The sequence below is a fragment of the Corvus kubaryi genome, unplaced genomic scaffold (assembly GCF_017639235.1).
Source record: "Corvus kubaryi isolate FWS band 111438036 unplaced genomic scaffold, C.kubaryi_AGA036_p1.0 134, whole genome shotgun sequence".
Classification (NCBI taxonomy): domain Eukaryota; kingdom Metazoa; phylum Chordata; class Aves; order Passeriformes; family Corvidae; genus Corvus; species Corvus kubaryi.
The window spans coordinates 608,487-625,334 of NW_024580668.1; the positions used below are offsets into that span (position 1 = coordinate 608,487).

General features: G+C 48.4%; 1 protein-coding gene across 1 annotated transcript in view; it reads right to left on the minus strand.

Moving 5' to 3' along the window:
* KCNB1 (potassium voltage-gated channel subfamily B member 1) overlaps positions 1 to 16,848 on the minus strand; it is a 115,134-nt gene that overhangs the window by 21,273 nt on the left and 77,013 nt on the right. The gene's annotated exons all lie outside the window — the stretch shown is intronic.

A 16,848-nucleotide genomic window follows, 5' to 3' on the forward strand; every position in this document is an offset into this window, starting at 1 on the left:
CTCTGTCTCCCATCACGCTGCATTATCCCAAATGAGCTCTGGCAGATGCTTCAGCTCTCTGCTCTGCCATCAAGGCAAACTGGTGAGACCCACCTTCCCGAGGGCAGCTTAACCCTTCCCACGGATGCCTGCTCGCCCACAGGGGGCCCAGACATGAACTGGGTCCGGAACACGGCAGGGGAATGGCTCTCGCTGCTGCGAAGTGCTGATTGCTGACCTGGGGGAGTCACCTCGCAGCCTCCCTGCTGGAAGCAGCGCTCCCAGGGGCTCCTGATGTTCCACACGTCTGCAGAAACAGGCACCTATTTCTCTGCTGCCATTTGGCCTCATCCTGAGTGCAGCATAAAATGGCAAAATCCCCAAGAGAGCAGGATTTGCAAAAGATCCCAGCACCATTGTAGGCATTAAAACATGGCTTTTCAATGCATGCAGTATCCAGCACCTCTCACTGATAGCACTTGTGACAGTCACCTGGTGCCACTTGCTGGACCTGGCCTGATGGGAAGCTGCTCAGCAGGTTTGGAAATGAGACACAGGGTGAGCCCAGCACAGGGAGAAACCTACTGCTGAGTGGGGAAAACAAGTCCAGTCTAAACTGAGAGTTGCTTAAAGAAGGCAAAATAATAAGGGAAAAACCACTCAGCATGCCAGGGAAATAAGTTTATAAGAATTACCAAGAGATCTAGGAATAACCTTTCAATGGTTGCAATCTGGCACAGATGTGAATGAGCATCCCTGGCAGCTGAGGGCTCTCTCTCCATGTGTTACATGGAATGAGCTGGCAATCCCCAAGGCGGTCCCAAACGGCCAGACTCATCAGAGCAGCTAATATTGGCTAATTGTTCTTCTTTATTTCTTGGAAAGAAAAAAGAGTCCTAAGGGCAGTGACACTGGAGTAATGTGTCCCAACTAACCTGCTGCAGGTTGTGTCAATCTGCTCTCTCCTGCATCCCCTTCATGGGGCACAAAACATGTCTGTTCCCGTGGCCACTCTCCCCTGGGAAAGCAAGAGGAAGGAAAAAATGTGCTGCTCTCTATTTATGATTGCCCTGCCTTTCCTGCAGCCGGGCTGAAGGCTCTGATTTTTTTCACTCTCTCTCATTTCTCTGGCAATTGATTGCTCACTGCTGGAGGGTATTATTGGCTTCAAAAGCTTCATTTTCTAGCTCCTGAGCTGCTCATCTTCTCCTGGCTCGTTGCTGTTAGTGGAGGTCAGATCCAAGTCCCAGAGTCATTAGGCTGTTTCGGATTTGACCTTGAGAGCTTCTTTTGCTCACCCCATCACATGAAACAATCCTTTGATCATTGTAGGCATATACTTAAAAAAAAATAAATCCAGCGGGCAGAGATTATTTAATCATATCAGTGGTGAGTGGAAATAAGCTGGAACCAAAACTTTCCCAGCCAGGTATAAAGAATACCAGTGCCTGGGGGCACCCCTGCTCAGTGTGGTGCTGGGGACTGTGGCACACACCAAAAACTTGCTTCAGTTCTGTAACTGAGCAGCAATTGTGCTCTGGCCCCAACTTTTCCTGTGCTTAAATTCAAGGGTTGCAAGATGCAGTTGTGTAATTTACATTAAAATTACAGCCTGTTCATGAAGTATTTCCACCTGGAATGAAAATTCCTAAACTGTAACTTTCAGCAGTCACCACTGAAAGCACAAGACAAAAAAAAGATGGGAGCAGTGAACCCTGAACTTCTGTGCCATGCTGTCCAACCTTATCTGGCCTGGCTGGGGAACCACAGAAAAGATGGTGGTAAAAATGCAGTGGTAAAAATGCCTTACAGAAGATATTTGTCTGAATTAAAAGCTGCTTATGTACTGTTCCCTGCAGTACTCTAGAGAATTAGCTTGTTTTATAGGGTCTCATGAGATTCAAATCTTTGACATGAGGTTTCTGCTATCCTCTGGGCAAAAACATCTCTATCAGACTATTGAGCAGTCGGTGAATTTGTTTAGGAAGTGGTTCCTTAGATTGGCATTACCAGGAGCAGACACTTTTCCTGGGCAGGCGGCAGGCTGGGCACAGGCCGTCCTTTCCTGGGGTGAATAAGCCAGACATGGAGCTGCTACTCCAGCAGCTAAGCTTGACTGGCTTTGGACAAGTTGGATGTCAAATCAGACAAACTGGGCCATTCTGGCTGACACCCTGCTCTTGGAGATGTGAAGAGGTACTTGGCTGTATTAAAGCTGCCACATGTTAGAGGTGACACTGTTGGAAAACAAATAAAAACCCCACAAATGCTTTGTCAGCAGGGCAGGAGGGGGAGGGATGGGTCCTGTTTAAAGATGTCTTAATCAAATCCATCCCCTTCTACACCACTAGGTTTTGCTCCCAAATCCAGTTAAACCATGAAGCTACTAAAGATCCCAATTAGCAAACGGAGAGATAATGAAGATACAAAGGAAGAAAATCAGTGGCAAAGCCATGCTCCAGGATTGTTTCAGTACTCCATGGGAGAGCACTGAGTTCCTGACAATTTACCTTTCAAATCTCTCAAATAAAACAACTCTTGAAAATTGCCAAAATATTATTAACACAAACAGCAACAAACAGCAGGGTGGCTGTGTCAAAGTGACAGCAAAGGCTGCTCTTCCCAGCTGCCAAGAGCAGCGACTGAGGGCCACGCCGGGCGGGTTGGGCTCCATGTGCAGGGGGGGCAGGATGTGGGACCCCCTCCCTGTGCACTGCACCCCCATGAGTGGGAGATCGTCAGTCCTGCTCCTTGCCCTGGGCATGCTCCTGCTGCAGCCTGAGCCAAACTAGCTTAAACAGAGGATTTTCAAAGATTGGAATTTGGGATGTAATGGGTCTCCTCTTAGTGCCACCGTCTGCAAAACCTCCTCTCTCTGCACCAAAAAATAATTCCCAAAGAAATGAGCTTGAAACTAGTGTGGGACCATGCTCAGTCCCTGTGAAAGGCAGCCTGGAAGAAGGGGTCTGGAGAGCATCTTACAGGCCTTGCCTTTCTCTTCCAAGACTTTTCCCTCCACGTTTGGATGCTCAGCAGAATCCCACTTGGATCTTGTATCCCCTTCTAAACCTGCTGTTTGCAGAAAAAAATTGCAGCCAATTTCTTTTCAAGTGAAGATGGTGGAAGAAGTAAAAGAAATGGGAAATTTGGAGGGAATTGGACAGTTTCTCAAGGAAAAATGTGTTATTGTTAAAAAAAAATTCTTTTGAAGAAAAAAGTATCACCAAGTCTCTCTGTTTGCAGTGCAGTGGCTGTGATACCTAAAGATTTTTTATACATTTTTCATACACTTGTAGCCTTGTAGATTTTTAATCTACCGTTGTATGGTTTCTAGTACTTTTCCTGCCTTTTCTCACAGTAAGATAACCCTTACTAACACTTTCTTGAAGATCTGTTTAGTCTTATTCTTAAGAAGAGAATTTTTGACAAGGACATCTTGTTTTCCACCAGAACGTAAGAGACATAACAAGAAATGGGGCAAAGAAACCCCTGGACCAACTGCAAAGGGCTGACCCAAGGGTGGGTTACTGGGGCAACTGGTCTCCTATTGGATTTACCTGCTAGATATACTAATTAATTAACCTTATAAAAATTGTAGAAATCCTTTATCACACATGCACAGAGCCATACTTGTGCACCCCAAAGCTTTCATTAAAGAGTTACTTTTTCTATTAGCACTCTTAATACCATTTGCAAAGTTTTGTGGTTTTATTCCAGGCAACAGCTGCTGCTTTGAAATCAGGCTCTGGCAGATGTTATTTTGGGGTATTTAAGCCAGGCTCTCGCTGTCACCATCTCAACGTTCTTGGCTTTGTTACTGTTTCTCTGTTTTATTATTCTGAAGAAAATAACTCTGTTAGTGTTCTTTTTCTGGCAAGGAAGGGCTGCACCAGCACCAAGTGGATTGACTCCAGGTGGTGGTGGCTCAGTGGGTGAGTCCCTTCCTCCTGCTGCAGGCAGGTGCAGTGTCCCTGGGATTTCCCTCCTGTGGCCCAGGGGTTTTATACCTCTTGTGCTCCCTCATGGAGCTCCTGAGCTGAGCTGCAGTCTTGTGGCCAAATACTGCCAAAGGCTGCCCTGCGTGGGTGCGATGCTGGGGCCAGGTGCAAGGGTTGCACACGAGCGTGCACATCCCAGCTGGCCATGGTCCACCCTGTCCCCACCTTCACAAGGGTCTGTGGCACAAGACCTGGGCTTCACAGAAAGACCCCAGTCCTTGTTATACAGCGAAAGTTGAACTCCTCCATCAGGGGCACGGCGTGCACTGGGTCACTCTGCCCCGTCCGTGGCTCCGCACGCGTGGGGCCCTCCTGTGCTGCCTGCACAGGGCGCTGGGTGCCAGCAGACCCAGCAGCACCTGTGGCTGTCTTGAGCACAGGCCAGGAACCAACCTGGCTTCAACAAACTGTGCTGAACTCACCTGGTAACAGCCTGGCAGGGAGCCAGGCTGATCTCCTCCCATCGCCTTCAAGGGTTTATTAGCTGCCTGCTGTTCCAGTAAAGGTTGGTGCTGTTACAGTCTCTTGCCTCTGAGCGGTCCTTAACTGTCCCCTGAAAACCCCCTACCCAATAGGTACCCAGGTAACATCCCAGCCAAGGCTTCAATGCCTATATTTAAAAGCGTGACCCTAGTTAGGGAAGCATTTTGGAGGGACAATCTGAAACAGTAATTTCAAACAGTTTAAACATATTTTTAAGTAATCCTGTAAAATACTGTGATGCCAAGCAAAAGCTTTGGGTTAAATTATACCCCCACAAAAACCCCAGCGTGCACAGGCAGCTGCTGGAGCTGTGGTTACAGCAGCCCCGGCGGGTGACACCGCAGCAGTGCAATCAAACCTCGGGGAGGCTGCGCTCTGAGCGGCCGGGCTGCCCCGGCTTCCCTGTGCACCCCCTGCTCCGGAGCTGTGCCCCCACACGGGGCACGAGCCCGAACCACGTTTGCACAGGAAACGGCTTCGGAAGAGCCAAGCATGTCTGCTTGCTGGGGGAGCTTTCTGGGCTGCTTCTTTTCCCAGTTCAGGATGCTCCAAAAAATAAACACAGAAACTGCTCTGCACAATGTTTCTTGAGACAAAGCCACTGCTCTGCTGTGTTGCTTGCGACAATGCCACCATAAAATATATGCTCCTTGTGCTCTCTATTCTGACATTCCCAGCTTGAGGCTTAAAAGTTGACTTATTCCCCCTTTCTCAGCCCTCTCTCCTATGGAGCCAGGAGTATAAAAACACTAAGCCTCGTTGCTACTGACCTAAACAAATGATTTAATCAGTGATGTAAAAGGAGTGATGAGATTGTAGAATGGAAAAAATGCTGGATAGGCAGTAAGACTAATGGGGTAATGTGTAAATTTTCTAACAGATGGGACATGGCAGAGTTGACATGTATATTAAAAGGGACATAAAAACATAGACAAAACAATAGCCCGGGTTGGCCATAGCTTGATTTATGCAGTGGAAACATTTTTTCCTCTGAAGGCAAAGGCAACAAACATAGAAGGCTATGCTTGGTAATAAAGTCACAGTATAGTGACTGGAGATGCAAATGCCTGTATCCAAACACAGCTGGCTCTGCAGCTCTAGGGTGAGGCTGTCTCATGCAACAACCTTGCCAGGGCTCTGCAAGATAAACCAGCATTGCTGAACCCCACAAGGAAAGGGGAACCAGACACCCCGAGACATCTCGGTGGGGCACCTCGGTGTGGCATTGGGAGCAGCAGCCCTGGCTTGCAGGAGCCGGAGCGCAGGGCTCGTGCTGGCCACTCCCTGCAAGGCAGCTCCGAAAGCAAACTCAGCTGCTCTGCAAAGCGAAATCCCTCCGTGCAGAGGGTAACCCCAACTCCCACCTCTGGCTGTAACATCTGTGTGCAGACAAGCTCCCAGGTCACACCATCGGCGATGCCGACGGGCACGGTGCTACTGAGGCCGGGATGAGACATCTGCTCCCCCCCAGGCTGGGCACTGCTCAGCAAGAGAGCCAAGTGACAGCTCCTTGGGCCCCCAAACATGATGGGAGCACTGCGCGCTCCCAAAAAACACCAGCTGCTCAAGGTGAGGTCAGGAGTGCTGGGGAGGAGAGGACTCAGGGACAAGAGCAAGGTTTACTATGGGATGGCTAATGAGGCAAGTCTGTATTTTTGCCTGCCTGCTCCTACAGGAGAACCCCTTGGAAATTCCTGGTGGTGAAATGCAAAAAACCGTAAAGCAAAAACCCTGAGTCATCTGTCTCAAACTGTCATAGCAGCTTCCCCTGTCAATCCACATGACCCACTCAATTCTCATCCATTTTCTCCATTTTGGGCGAGTTGTGAAAAATAACTACAACCATTCCAACTGATTGCTTATAACATATGCTCAATCTGCAGTAATTTGGCCGAATTCTCCTAAGGCTGTACCACATCTTAGGCTTTATATAATCCAGACAATAGCACCAGACACAGTCAGGGGACTTGGTCTGCCCTCAGTGCTGCTGTGCCCTGGGCAGACAGGCCACAGCTCAGTGCTCTGAAGCAGCTCAGACAGGGGAAAAAATAATATAAAATAAGAACGTAGTTACTAATGTCATTTTCCATTGAGATAGTCCATGAAATCAATCTATCTTGCTAAATCTACAAGTTCCAAACTGTATACATAAGGTATATTAAGGGATTTGAAAAGATTAAGACTAGCTCCTATGTGTCTGTGTGTGTATAAGCACCGATTGTTTTATCTGTGAATTAACTGCCGCTGGAGAAAAGGCAAAGATAAGAAAAGCAGCCTTGTTGGGAGCAGCATCAGTGGGAATATTTGCTCAGAGCTGAGCTCTGCCTCTGCTCCTCGGGGGATGTAAAAGAGTCCCGGAGGGGTGCTGCCCTCCAGAGCCAGGGCAGCCTGAGAGATCGGCGCGGCCGCAGAGCAGCGGGCACCGGCCCGTGCGCTCGGGGCTCTGCTCCCAGCCCAGCCACACGATGCCCCCGGCTAACCAAGGTGCTCCCGACAGCTCTGCCAACTGCCTCCTCCTCTAAAAAAAAGCACAGATCACCTCTGTGTTAAAAAAATACAGCATTGATTAAATACAGCGTGAAAATGCCGTAGTGACTGGAGCCAGTGGGAAGAAGCTCCTTGCTCAGAGCGGGAGCGGATCCCAGCGAGGCCTTGCCAGGCAGAAATTCCTTACGGAACACTTGGGACAGCCGGAGAGAGAGCTCAGGACTGGGTGCTTTTCAAACTCCCTCTTGTTTGTGGTGCAGCTCGCTCCTCCCTGTGCCCCGACAGCCACCAGGGTTTGTGGCTGTTCCCCGTTAGTGACCAAGGCTCAGCCCGGCTCCGAGGGACCCGGCAGGGCTCTGGCTCTCGTAGGCAGCGCTCAAGACTCCTGTCTGCTGCTCACAAGATGCGCTGATGAACTGCCCCTTCACGGGACACAGCCCTGCTCTCGCCTTGGGACCTGCTGCCTCCCAGAATTCCCGAAAGAAGGCCGGGGGGATAAACCAGCATCGCTGCTGCCGGCTGACCTCAGGTTCACCTGGCCCAACGCACCCGGACTTTAGTCCCAGGATTATGTCAGGGGAAGCGCTTGCAAGGAAAGATGTTCCACGGGACAGCAGATACTGACTGTCGCTGTCAGTGGCAAACCCCAGCCCCCTGGCACGATGGAACATGTGCTGTTCCAAAGGCTCACCTGGGCTGGCTCCTGCAAACCTGCAGAAGGCAGGATTCCTTTCCCCAACATTCACTGAGTGCGTAACTGCGGGTTATAAAAAGCATCCTCTGAAAAGATTTTCCTGCTGGGTAAAGGCCCATTACGAGGACTTCCTGGCTTAGGCAGCTGTATATAGCAGCAGTAATCCTATTATGCTTATCCTAAACTGTCCTCCACCGAGCAGTGAAATGAACTTTACAGAACACTAGAAGCCTAATTAAGCCTCCAAGCCTGCTGTGAGCGGCTCAATTCTGCCTCTGTGCAGCCGCAGGGTCACGTTATCGTAGAAAACACAAACACCTGTGCCACACACCCCCCCAAAGGCTGGTCCCTGTCTTCAGTCAGCTGGTTCAAATAAAGGCAATCAAGTTCTTTGTAGGAAGAGCTGTCCTACTAATTCTTCATCACTGAGAGCCCAAATCCATGCCCACATACCTATGACAATAATTCTGTGCTCGCAAATAGTTGCGCTAAGGCTGAAGACTGCTCACACACTTCTGTATTTTTATTGCACAGCTGTGAGGATAAAGAAGCCTGGTACTGCTCAGTGAGGCCCTTAGCCTGGCCTTTCTGGAGAGGGTGTGTAAAGAAGCAATATTACATCTACAGCCAGTGAAAGACAGCTGGGGTGCAGCAGCCCTGGTGTCTGAACAGCTGCCTCAGGCTGTGCCACGGGTGTCAAGGCAGATTTGAATGGCCTAGCTGCTTCATTCCAGCTGCATGAGGTTGGATCATAACATCCATGTTTCTCCCAAACACCTTTTCACACATGACAGTCTTTGAATTGCTCCAGAAAAACCTGAATATCAAGGAGCTTTCCTGGGCAGCAACCAAAGGGATGACCAAGGGGAGACAAGCTGCAGCTGGAAAAGGCTAAATGGGTGATTATCCTAAAATCCTAACATTGCTAACTAATGTCATTGCTTTGAAAACCCCAACACAACTCTCAATCCTGCACACAGCACGTCTCCCCTGCTATGGCACTCCGTGTGATGCATGCCCAGGCCTGGACAGGACCAGACCCGACCTGAGGATGTCACAGCACATTTGCAGCACAGCAAGAGGTGCTGGCATCACCCTGTGCATGGCCAGCATGGCTTAACTGCTAACCACCCCTAAACACGGATTTCTGTGACTTTTTCAGAGCTTCCTTGTGCCTTTTCCTAATGGAGGGCACCTCTGACATTTAGCTCTAGAAATTAATATCGTCAAACACTTGCTTTTTTGGTGTAACAGACTGAGACAGGCTAAATATTTGTGCTCTTGTCTTGCCTGGCTGGTAACCCAGATACTATTAGTGAAGCACAACTGGGTCATGGGAATTAATATTAGGATCTGCGTTAGCTGCTTTATTTACAGCACTGTAGCTGTCAAAAGTTGTGGTACCTTAAAAGAAACATGGTTTATTCATGCTGACACTAGCAGTGGAATAGCTGGATGAAGGCTGGCTGGCTACTCAGGACCAGGCTGGGCCTGTGGCAAGCACAGACCCAAGCTGGGCAAATGCCCTGGGAACAGTCTGGACAGTGTGGGGCAAGGCCACAGCTTGTCCCAGTTCACATGGGCCAGCAAAAGCATTGGCTGGCAACACAGCCTAACAATATCCACTGGTTTTCTGTACTGGCCCGAACCAGAGTAAGAGTTTCTGAAAGAACACAGGATGGAAGGACCCTTAGATTATGGTTACGTCATAAAAAGTCTGATCACTGTTTCAATATAATTAAGGAATCGATTAACTTTCCAGCTCAGTAATTATGGAAGCTTCAGCCCCATGAAGTAGTGCCACATCATGTAGGTCCCTGTGGGTCTGACAGCGGTCAGTAGGTGGGAATAGCCTGTGGATCCCATTTGGGGCAGAGGGCAGTGCTCAGAGGGGTGTGAGTGCAGTCAGACTGGCAAGAATCTGAGCACACAGAGTCTGGGGAGAACATTATTACTGTTTTCAGCCAAAGACCAGAAGATGGAGTGAAGGGTGGGGTCCATGACACCTCTCTCCACGATGCTGCAGCCAGGAGCTCTCCAATGTGCACATCTGTGAACGCACTGCAGAGCCACGCCTTTGCCTCCACCCTGGAGCCTACTGCTGTGAGAAAGTGGGGCTCCCAGCCAGTGCACCCCCTGCTGCTTCACTCCTTTGAGGTGGCCACTACCTTCTCAAGCAGCTGCCACCTCCCCGCCATGTTCTGTCTCCTTTCCAAAATCACCCGTGACCAAGAGCCAACTGTAAACAAAGCCAGTGCTGGGTTTCAACTTTATATGAACTGAGATAATGCAAATTTCTGAGTAACTGAAGTCTCAGCAAGGAGGTCCTTAAATAACTATTGGCAAGGGGCTTTTTATCAGCAGAGTTACTAGAAATGTTTTATCTTATTAGTAAAAATTGTGTCAGTTTATTGTCCAGTCTGCTCAGAAAAACCTTGAACAAAGAAAACTAGAAAACAGTTTCACAAACTAACTTTACTGGACAACACTGTTAATTCTCTGGGTACCTAAAAGTCATGTTAAACCAGTATAAAACAGCAGAGCAGACTTTGAGACACAACCATTCCAGGCAGGAAAGGAGCTTGGGCTGGGCTCTGCTGGTGCCCAGTGGAGCTGCCTTTGCCCTGTGTGCAGGCAAGGGATGGAAAGAGCTCAGGAGCTGCAAGGGCAGTGCAACACTGCAACGAACGTCTCCCTGGTTTCCCTGAACCATCATAACTGGATTGCTTGTCCCACCATGTGGGGCAGGTAGATCACCACCTGACCAGCAACCTGCACCAGGAATGCAGCTGCCTGCCCTCTGGAGAGTCCAGGGATCACTGAACTAACCAAAGCAGAAACAACATCCTCCCACATGGGCCACAGAAATTCTTACATTCCTCTTATATTCCTGTCTCAGTTTTTACATGGATAAATTCTTAAGCCATTATATCACAACAGAGGCAACATCTGTTTTTTAAAATGAGGAATCTGGCGGTCCCAGAGCCAGAGGTATTGTTCTCTGTTGGATTTGGATACATCAGCTGCTGAGTTTCTTTTTTCCTTCAGGACACACAATTAGCCATCTGGAAGCTTCATCAACACACCAAAACAGCAGCTATAATTGTGTTTATTAAATAGGAGTCTAAATCTGTCCCAGAGAAAGCAAAACTCTCCCTAGGACCGAGCACACGAAGCCATGGCAAGTCTGACCTCCCACAACCAGCAGTAAGTGGTGAGAAGAGAAACTGCCCGAAGTATGAACTTCAGAGTAAGAGGGACGAGCCCTCTGCTCTCAGCTTTGCCGGGTGCTGTCTGGCCCACGCACGGACTCACCGAAGCCGCCAGCCTGAGTACAAATATTCCCAAACTACAACCAAACCCAGGGACTTTCTCAGAGTGTATTTTATATGGCAAGGTAATGCCAGTCCTTGGAATTCTACTGGTCTACTTAGGCTGAGGATGAGCAGAGAAGAGGTGGGAGCAATAGGACCTTCCCCCAGCACGTGATTTTGTCTTCAGGAGCACTACAAGGACAGCACAGCACGCTCTGCGCTTCGGCAAACACCCAGTCCCAGCCACACCCCGCCTGTTCCACCATCTCATCCCTGCTCATCCCGCAAACCTAGATCCTAAAGATCCCACTGTGCACATCCAGTGGCAGAAATTTGTCCCTAGAGGTTCTGATCACGTGTGGTATCGGGCAACAGCTCTTTGCATACAATCAAGTGTGATTAACCTTGAGCATACATTACTTCTCAGCTTTCCAGAAATCCCACCCTAGCCCCCCCCCCACCCAATCCTGCTCACGGCAAACTGAATTTCCTTGAACAAGAAGGGCTTCCAGAGACCAAGGTTGTGCTTCACTGTATCCCCTCCCACAAGCACTTGCAAATCCCACCTAATAATTACACACAATTCCTCCCAGCAGTAAAAGCTCCAGGAGTACAAAGAAGTATTTGGAATACTTGAAAATACTAACAAATGCTGCTCCTGGATCTGAGGAATGAGTTGGAGCTGTTTTGTTGCTCTCTGCATTGCTGTTGTGGGGCCAAGAGATTGGTCAAAGGGCTGCTCTCCTCATCCAGAGGTTCATGAGAAGGAAATGCAGGGAGAACAGACAATATATGAAGAAGTGGTAGAAAAAAAGAGTTGCTCTGGCTGGTTATTTCTGACAGAGAGCTCTGAGTTCTGCTGGCTTTAGTTTTGCTAACTGTACTTTTTAATTTTGGCAAGGATGCCTGGAGCCCAGGAAAGGAATGCACTGTATATATAATTATAAATCAAAATATAATACAATAAGTAAAATGAACACTGAAAAATACCACTCACTAGCTGCATATGACATCTACCTAATTGTTCCAGGCTGTGAGTCACCACTTGAATTAAGGAGGTGCAGCGAGGCGGTGGAGGGCCAACTCTGCAAAGGTAGTTGGGCTCTGACTCCCCTGGCACCTACCTCGTGTTGAAGTTCAATCCAAATCCAACTCAGCTTCCCCCCGGGGCCCTGAGCCCAGCCCTGTCCCACCTCAGTGCCCTCGCACAAACCTCAGCACCAGGCTGTACCTCCTGTGTTAATAGGCAAAGAGTTAAATGCCTGAGAAATGGGATCACAGACCTGAGATCAGCCTAAAGCAGCAAAAGAAATCCCGGGCTGGGGCAGAGCTAAACATCACCGTAAAAGGCAGACACTGGAACTTCCAGGAGATGGACACCTACACCAGGGCAGTCCTTTCCCATAGGAAAAAAGGGAGGAATAGAGGTTGTAGCCATGCCCTGAGGGCTGGAGCACATATTTGTGACTAGATGAGCCAGTCCAAACTCTAATCCCTGCTCTCACAGGCTGGAACAAACCTTGCAGTGAGGGAAATGATCTGAGTGCTGCTGAGCTTTAGTGCTGGGGGGGGCATGGGAGGCTGTGAGGAGCAGAAAAAGCTGGTGCAATCATAGAATATCCTGAGTTGGAAGGCACCCACAAGGATCATTGAAGTGCAGCTCCTGGCCCTGCACAGGACAGCCCCAAGAATCCTACCATGTGTGATTAAGGATTTAAGAGAATGGAAATGTGAGAGGGACAAGGATGCAACTTCAAGAGGTTTCTGCTGTTGACCTTAACGCCCTGAACGAAAGATCAAATTTGCATGAAGATGAGGAGGATGGGTGTCAGAAGAAAACATCACCCTGTGTGCAGTCACACACTCCCCAAACACATCTGCACACACAGACCTGTACCCTGAGCTGCAATCCCCAGGCCAAGCCACAGGCAGAACCTTCCTGAGCCCTCTGTTCCTGCTGCTCCTGTGACAGGTGCTTGTGGACTTCCAAAAACCAGCAGTGCAAAATAATTCAGTGCTGCTTCTCTGCAAGATGTCAGGATCCCATAATAATAAATCATGATGATTTCACAGCAGCTTTAAGCCAGTTTCCATCCTGCTGTCAAAGCCATGTGTCCTTGGCTTTGAACTGCTTTCTCCCCACTGGAATTCAGCCACCTCTGCACTGGGACACACTGGGATTTTAATCCTGTAATTGACAGCATCAATCCTGGCTTCAGGGACTTCCCTGGGAGCGAGGAACATGCTGCAGCATCCTTCAGTTCTGTTTTCAGGCAATCAAATACTTCCAGCAAGCTGTTAAATCTTTGAGAAGTGAGCTGGGCTTTGGTCATCATTACTTAAATGGAGTGGATGGCAGAAGGGAGGTACCTGAAACCTCAATAAAAACCCCAGCCAAAAGGTGTGAATATTCCATTCCTCTGCTAGAGCAGCAGCTACAGGATGTGACGATGCTGATGGCTTGCTGTCTTGCAGCTCTAGCTGGCCAAAACAAGGAAAAAAAGCCTTTATTACACATATTTCTTTGCAGGATTCCAGAAAAGCTCTTGGTCTTTTTGAAACATCAGCAAGAACCTGAGAAGATGGAGTATTTCCTTTGCAGCAGTTTTAGTTCCTAACATGCTCCATGTTTGTGACACTTGGGACGGCAATGACAATGATTAAAGCCCATAAACTGAGGCCCCCAAGCACCTTGTGTGTGGTGGTTTCAGTGAAGCAGATTTGTTTACGGCATATTAAGGGCACTGGGAGGTTTGAGCATTTTTACCAGCTGTTCCTTGCGATTTTTTGGCAGCTCTCAGGATGTCATTGTCATTCCCAACATATCACGAGATGGCTCTCAGAAGCCCAGGGAACGGCAGCCAGGCACTTGGGCACCCTCCCAGAGGTTCATTGTGCCCTGCACACTCTGCTGTCTTTGTGAAAGGAAAATCCCCCCATGCTGCTGTGCCTTGAAGCGTGAGAGGTCTGCGGGTCAAGAAGCTCCTCTCATTGAATGCAGGGCACAAAGATAGAAAGGAAGAACACTTTTAAAGTATTATTTTAGTCCTTTCAGAGCTTCTCTCTAGAAGCTTTTGAATTGCTGAGAGAAACGAAAAGGTATTAACTGTGATGCTGAAAATAGAGCCCCTTGCTCTCAGGCTGAACCTGGACAGGGACTTTCCAGAAGATCTCACAGCGCACCTGGTTCATGTGATTGTCCTTTACAGTTACTCTTTCTGATCTTTTGATCCACATCTGTTTTCCTCTGCAGGAAATTAACTGCTGTGCTTGGTGGTTGCTGCTGGGGAGGGTTCTCACAAGACCTTCAAGATACACAGGCCGTAATTTGGGTGTTCCCTTTCATGCACATCGAATTCATTTTTGATTCGCTCCTGCTTTGGAGTTTTTTTGTGGCTTGTTAACATATTTTCTTTCTTCACTGATCATGCTTCAAATGACTGTGATACACTTACCTGTGAGCTCCAGCAATATAGAGCACACTTTGTCCTGGGACAAGGCTCACCCACTTAATGCAAGGAATCAGCTCAGGTACTGCTGATGCCCATGTTGATGCAGTACCTGCTCTTGACACTTTCAAACTTGATTAAAGGCAAAGGGGCCCTTTGCAGGGCCATCAGGATAAACAGGCATTGGAGGGCTTTACTGTGTTCACATACCAAGCTTATCTCAGCCACAACTTAGGCTGATGAAACAATCAGTCCCACTACTTCACAGAACAAGCTTTTAAAACCCTGTCATTATTAAAGGTTAAAACCAGCTGCAGTCTCTCATCTCTTCCCAACGCAAAACAGAGCACAAATCAGTATAAATCGGTGCCTCAACACAACTGTGTAATTTGCATTTAGACTACTAAAGAGTTGAATACAAACCTACACTGAGACTGAGAACATCGGTGTGCACAGTGACACTGCTGAGCCAGGAATGAAGATGTGGTGTAGGAACCAAATGACAAAGGGACTGGGCATGGCAGGGTAGGAATGATGGAATGCCGGGGGGAGAGTCAGTCACAGAGAGGAGGAATAGCACTTGCTGTTAAAGCACACAAACTGGAATTAGGTAGTCTGGGTCCTTTTCCCAATTACTGCATTTTGGATTTGTTCTATGACCTTGGGTAAATAATTTATTCTCTTTGTGCACAGTTTCCTCATCTGTAAAAGAAGGTTAATAGCTACTGCTCAGAAAGGTTGGCTTTTCCTGGCTTAGGTGAAGGTGTGAGTGAAGGCAGATTTTGGGAGATGTGCTAAGAGACACCACAGAGGTAAAAAGTGCAAATAATTACTATTTCTTTTACCTGAGGTAGGTGTTAATCACAGATGTTTCAATGGTGCAGTGCTGACCAGAGGAGTTGCCTGCCATGGGAGCAGGATGAGCTGCCAGGCCAAGAAGAATAACAGAATATTGTATTTTCTCTAGGTTTTTTCCAACCTAACTGTAATGCACAGTAGATGTACTCACGTGGATTCTTGTGAGCTGGCTGAGGGTGATACAAAAACCCCCCACATACTGCAGTTTGGATGTGACCATGTTTTCAATCCCTTTCTACATAGGTTGTCGTTCCTAGTCTTCCTCCGTACAGAGCCTTCCTGTCTGCTTTTGGTACCTAAAATGGATTTTTGGGGTCCATAAAAAACCATTTTACTGCACTCCAGAGTACCTGTGAGCATCATGCAGTGGGCTGTGAAATAATCACATCATATTCAGTGACTTGATAAGCACAGCAGCTGATAGCATGGTCTGACCAAAGCACTGAATTTCTGTGAATAGCCAGCATTTGCACCAATACATGTAGAGAATTTATCTCCCAGTAATTACAAACCCTGTTAAGTCAAGCTATAATGCTGACGGTCCACATAACTTTATATTTACTTCTTGTTTCCAGTAATATTGATAATGTACAGAGTCTCCCTCATGGTAAGTGCCCAAACTATGAATTCACTGTACTACTCACCCTGCTGTTTCTCAGTGGTGTGAAAATGCAGAGCCCAACTCATTCTCAGTGTATCAGTGATGACCTGAATCCCTGTGAAGTCACTTACCTTCATCTCAGTGCACAGCAAAGAGAAAATCCAAGAGCAGTAATGCTGTTGTGGCATCAGCCTCTGGCAGCCTCTGTCTCACCAAAGGGACATGTGGGAACTGGGCACAGGGAGCACAGGGAGCAGAGCTGGGGGGTCTGGCAGGGCAGGGCCCCTCTGTGGTATCACAGCCAGCGCTGCTCTGCTTCCTGAGGGGTGTAGAACAACCACTCTGTGCCCCACCAGGGCACAGGCCATGCACTGCTAAGGTGAAAAATAAACCAGCCTGTGCTGCAGATGATTTCTATGGTGATGTAACAGTGAACAGCATCCATATAATTTTACTGAATTGCTTAGATGTCTATATCTTTTATAAAAAAGAAGCCATGTGCGCATATAAGGGAGCTCACATTTTAGGAGTTTCCTCTTCTAGATGTCATTCCCAATGGTTAACTCATCCAAGTGCGACTTGAGTAGCCCACATCATCAATATTAAATGTGACATTTACTATCAAGAGCAAAGTTTTGGGGCTGCTGCCAGCCCCACTCACTGAGCCGTAAATATTTTGATCACGGAGCAGGCAGAAGAAGGAGCGGCTCAGCCCTTGCTCACGGCCGACACCAGCGGGAGCTAACGGGTGTTCCCACAGAGCCCCGAGTGGCTCAGCACTGGCAGCCTTGGCAGAGCCTCCTCAGCTGGGGGAGCCAAGGCCGTGAGTAACCCTATGCCCAGGCTGGTCCCTGCGCTGCTGCTGAGCGTGTGACGGGCACGTGGGGAGGATGGAGATGCTCCCGGGTGTTACCTGTGGGAGCACGCTGCAGAACAGCTCCACCAGCCCTGCAAATGCCTGCACTAACCTGAGCACTCAGCACAG